General features: G+C 35.9%; 1 long non-coding RNA gene across 1 annotated transcript; it reads left to right on the top strand.

Moving 5' to 3' along the window:
• Window positions 1–808: 808 nt before the first annotated feature.
• Window positions 809–4699, top strand: LOC107601057 (uncharacterized). The gene is made up of 3 exons (XR_001610881.1): window positions 809–1148; window positions 1554–1608; window positions 4577–4699. It is a non-coding gene; the product is annotated as an uncharacterized lncRNA (long non-coding RNA).
• Window positions 4700–5728: the final 1029 nt, after the last annotated feature.

Genomic DNA, 5728 nt, shown 5'->3' with positions numbered 1-5728 from the left:
GACGTAGACATGTGGGGGCGTATTTAAACAAGGCGTTTTAGGAGGGCGTGGACAAGTCTTAACTTTTATAAAGAATATCTCTTTGGGTTTGAGACTTTAGTCTTTGCAACTTTAGGGATCTTTTCCATGCACGAACAGCTTGTAACACTCCAAAGAGAAAGGAACATTTGAAATTGCATCATATGACCCCTTTAAAGTAATGCAATAATGATTACTGTTGTTTTGATATTTGTGTGTGTCCTATCTATGGTTTAAAAATGGACAAAGACTCAAATTCACATGCAAAGAAATGCTTTCAGATTTAGTCTTAATATACAATAAGAAATGCACATAATATTGATACCCTTTAAATATTTTGGGTAAATGCATTGGGTTTGTTTCTTGTTATCCTGTTTTATCTATTGTTTAGAACACCAAGGCTAATTATTATTATTTAACAATATAATGATATAGAAAAAAAGAGTTTCAGGTCTTCAATCAATCAATCAATCAATCAATCAATAAACAACCAGTGATGGTTTGCTAGTCTAAGCATGGTTTATGGTCTTCCAGTATGGTCATTATTAGTCTGGTCAGCTGAAATGTGCCATAACTAGGCTACTTTAAACCAGGAACCAGCAAGGGACCAAAAAACAATATATATATAGTTTTGTTTTGTTTTGTAAATAATATAGCATAATAGTTTCTAATATAATATTTATCTTTATTCGACATAGCTGTCTTCTCCAGCACCTTCAAAAAACTAAAATGTCTGAAGTGAATCATTATAATAAGGAAGGGAGTGAATAACGTTTTCAATAAATAATAAGGGCAGGAATCATATAGCCTACTAACGCCTTTGATAGGAATCGGTGTTGTACCGGCTTGTGTGAGCGCCTCCCTTAAACTCACGCTTACAACACACAAAACACAAGTTTGGACAATATTTACGATCTACGACTCTCACCGCTGACCGTATGGAGATGTGATTCATTCCCCCATCCAGTCTGACCGATCTGTTGTTTTAAGTCTGCTGTGAAGACGGAGCGTAAGCGAATTTTCAACGGCATGCCGAGGAATTAAGCAGCCGGGTGATCGGAGCGTCGAGGGCTGGATCGCTCAGAAATCCAATCCGCGGATTGAGGCCTAAATTCCCGAAGCGGATACATGTATGTATTTTTTTTAATTATATAGCAGCCAGATATTTGATAACTATAACTGTTTTTTGCGTTTCCCATTGTAGGTTTGATAACGCATCAGTTAACCTAGGCAAATAGTGTTACGTTTGTGAAGGCTAGTCATTTGACAAGCAAAACAGGCTAACGCTAGAGCCAACTGCCTTTTAGGACGTAAATCCACACGACATGAATTAAAACCAAAAGCTATGTCAACACATCATGTTTAAATGTATTTGTTAATGTAATTCATAATAAAATAAATTGGGTAGTAACGTTTAGTTGCAGTATCAAATATAATCAAATGCGTGTTTGAATGTGTTATTTGAGAAACTTTATTTAATTGTTATTGGTTAGGCTTATATGTGTTTCATATGTTTTTATGTCTTTTTTATATAGGGTTGTGTTTATCAGTTGACATGAGAAGAGAAGATACTAAACCGAGTCGGGACGGGTGAGTCATTTACACTAATAATGTTCTCAAATCACTTAAAATAATATGTAATGTGTGTATAGGCTATATATACATTTTGTGAAATAAAACGCCAAAGTATGGGTGAAATAACGGTCCCTCTTCATTTAGTCTAACAAATATATTTATATAAAAACGAAACAATATATTTATTCTGACCTGTATACTAAATTTTAGTATATTTCAAGTGACTCACAAATTCTTACTGACAAATGGGTAAAACCTAACGTTAGTTGTTTGAAGAATAAAGCAAAGATTGATACATATTTAAAATTGCAACTAGTTTTTTTGGGGCTGCACTGTGATCCTTTTAATGTCATCTAATGATTCTTGTTCTAAATATGCCTGACAATATTTCTTGTTATATTGTTACACTAAATAAATAAAAAAAATTCTGTAAGTCATGGTAAAATATATGATAGTCATTATTTTTTGCTCAGAAGTTTTTAAAAATCAAACAGGACGCATTCTAATATATGAGAAAAAATGAAAGCTTTCATTAAACTCTCATTGTTTTGCTTGCTTGAAAACTGAAATCTCATAGATTAAATGAAGCCGTTTGATTTGAAGACCCAAACGTCTGAAAAAGGTACAGTAGAGTGTACATCAATTATTCCTATGAATTGTGATCTTAAGAATTTGGCAGATAAGCACAATATTTAGGATGAAATAACAGACTTGGATTGTACAGAAACATATGGCATACTAAGCTCATGGTAGATCTCGAAATGTTTGTTATTGCTAAAAACAGTTTCTCTATGAAGGAAATGAATGGTTACTTCAGATCTTGACTCTTGTGTCATTGAATCTGAGAGAGAGTGAGCAGAAGAAAGCATAAAACAGTAGGGCATTCAAGGATATGAACATATGCCAAGCAGTAGGGCAACATTGATATCATAACTTATTTTTTACAGGCACTGCTCAGAGGAAGGAAAGTGGCTGCCCTTAAACAAATAAGGCCTGTTTTCTGTTATTCGTATCTGTGCAAGCAGTGCTGAGACAGTGGGACGGGGCTTTTGTGCTCTTATCACCAGCTTAACACATGTTTGGAAGGAAAATCTTACTGTGGTTGATCTGATTTGACTTTGTGGTTTGCATGTGATAGGCGACTGCAGCTTGCCTCTCATTTAAGGTAGCTAATCTGTATTAATGAAAGCTAAACCCCCTGATAATGCCACAAAGCACAAGAAATCCTCCAGAGCGGGGCAGTCTAGCCAGCGTTAGTGGAGGTATTTGCATCGAACCGTCTGAAGTGTGCTGGACTTGTCAGGATCTTACATCACACCTCATTACTGTAACTGTGACTTGCAAATAAGGGTGAATCATTCTTAAAGCCTGTGGGGTGTGTGAAAGCATTCTGTGGTAATTCAAAACAAGCATAAGCGCTGCTTAAAGATATTATGGTGAAGAGCATTGAGAATACACTGTAGGAATAGACGTGAATGCCATTGCTATATTTGTGGGGTTTAAATGTCAAGAGGTAGTCAGACTCGTCTTATGAACTTGGGTCAGAGTTGCTTAGTGAAGTGGAAGTGCATGAGGTTTCTTTTGTAACATTTTGTTCTGTCTTCTTAACAGTAATCTTACAAGCCACTTTCTGATTCTGTTCTCTTGTGAGATTTGTTAAAAGTGTGAGTTGTGCATTTTAGAAATTGTTAATTTTTGTGTTAAGTCATTACATAGGTATAGTTAGTATATGCAAAAAATTAATAAAAATAATATTTATTTAAAACCTGTTTTTTTAAATTATGATTATCGCTGAACTTGCACTACTGTTCAGAAGTTTTCAAATAAAGGCTTTATTTATTTATTTATTTTTACTTTCCATTGTTTAGAGAATCCTGAAAATGTATCATGATTTCCACAAAAATATTAAGCAGCACAACTGTTTTCAACATTGATAATAAGAAATGTTTCTTGAGCAGCAAATCGGCTTATTAGAATGATATTCAGCTTTGCTGTCACAGAAATAAATTACATTTTAAAATATATAAAAAAAATAAAACAACTATTTAAAATTGTAGTGATATTTCACAATATTGCTGTATTTTACTGTGTTTCTGATCAAATAAATACAGCCATAAGAGACTTTTAAAAACATGAAACATTTTACCTTTGAACATTAATAGGTCGGCGCTAAACCCGTAACTCCGGAACCCCAGAAGCTATCGACACGGGGGTGGTCTCATTCAAAAGAGGACCTCGAGACGTACACTCTATTCGTGTTCGAGAGGGTTCCTCGAGCTGATGGGATCCCCCGGATTTGGTGCAGATTTGCCGCGCCTTTACGGCGATATGGCCGTTCAAAATTCCAATGGTTTTCCATAGACTTAAGCTTTAAAGAGTTTCATCCAGGTCGCCAGTAGCAAACAATGGAGCATGCTCTGCTGGACAAACTAAGTAATTACACCATTTCAAGCATTTTATCTGCGTTATATTTTCTGTAAAAAAAAAATTCATATCGGCGGCATATTTGCCGATACTGATATATCGGCAACAGGCTCATATCGGCTGATAATATCAGCTAAACGATATATCGGTCGGGCTCTAGTACTTTGGTACCAAGTCAATACTTACATTTGCTGACAGGGATCTGCTTTGGTTGCACATGTATGTGTATATTTTCTTAAATATTTTCACACATTTCATTTTAAAGCATTTTTTGGTTATATTTCAGTGTATAAATGTTCCCACTTCTTCTCTGGTTCTTCCACATGTTATGACACAACTGTTCAATCCGTTTATCTGTAAAAACATGATGATTACTGTCCTGCTGACAGGCATCTGCTTTGGTTGCACATGTATGTGTATATTTTCTTAAATATTTTCACACATTTCATTTTAAAGCATTTTTTGGTTATATTTCAGTGTAGAAATGTTCCCACTTCTTCTCTGGTTCTTCCACATGTTATGACACAACTGTTCAATCCGTTTATCTGTTTTTCCGCAGTTTTGCTGCCGATCGTTTGAGACAGGCCCTCCTCCAGCCCTGAATCCAGCATGACGGAGGTCCAGGCCACAGTGGAGTTCTCTGTGGAGCTCCACAAGTTCTATAATGTGGATCTCTTCCAAAGAGGGTAAGAACATGTTCTAATACCCTTCTGTTCCGCTAAAGATCTTATCCCGGAGAAAGGGTCATTCCAGGTCGGGTTGCATACACCGATCAAATATTTTCAAGGTTGATCTTGGTTAGAAGCCATGACTAAAACAACAGGAATAGGAATGAACTGCATTTGAAAACGTTTGAATAGTTTGGCAATGTTTTATCAGGCTCCTGCTCCTCAACAAGATTAATCTTTTTCTGTAGAATGAGCAAAGATTGTCTAGTTTATGTAGACAAATGGTGGTGAACGGTGGCATGTGTTTGTAGTAAGATCCATTTAGAAGGAAGTTAATAGTGAATGATATTCATACAAGGGTATAAATGTGTTTCACATCCCTTTGTATATCGCTTTTTTGGTCTTAGTTTGTATTAATGTTGAGCCTAATTGGTAAACCATGTTTTGTTCTTGACATCTTAAATAAAGCTGTTTTGTTGACTGTAAAATGCAATACAGAAACTTGCAGCCTGCAGCTCTCGTCTTCATTTAGGCACTCCATATGAGATCGTCTTCACTGATATTAATAACATGCAGTGCTCTCTTACAGTCTTTACAGTCTCGCTGTCGTTCCTGCCATTGCTTGCCGGCACGAGTCTCAGCATCTAAATGTGCACCAGCTTTTCTTAGAATTCATAATTTAGGAGTCTTTTCACAACTATTTTTGTTCAAGCATGCCACACATGTCTGCTTGTATGGTTGTGTTTAATGTTGCACAGTTTTATTCTCCCTGAGTTGGCTAGCAAGAGAGGGACACCTCAAAATAAGTTTTTTTTTGTTTGTTTTTTTAAAGCCATGGCCCAAAATTGACCCTAATCCAATTCCCAAATGAGAGTAAATACAACAGAGTTACTGCAATATGTACAATATGTATGTATTTCCGCCCGGAACTGCTTCCCTTTACAACAGTGAGCGCAAGCTACATTAAAGTGATTATTACGTTTTGAATATGGATATTTTTCTTACAAAAACGCATTGATTCGCTACAGAAGGCCTTTGTTCAC

The sequence above is a fragment of the Sinocyclocheilus grahami genome, unplaced genomic scaffold (assembly GCF_001515645.1).
Source record: "Sinocyclocheilus grahami isolate Dianchi unplaced genomic scaffold, SAMN03320097.WGS_v1.1 scaffold297.1, whole genome shotgun sequence".
Taxonomy (NCBI): Eukaryota; Metazoa; Chordata; class Actinopteri; order Cypriniformes; family Cyprinidae; genus Sinocyclocheilus; species Sinocyclocheilus grahami.
This window is presented reverse-complemented; position numbering and strand designations above follow the sequence as displayed.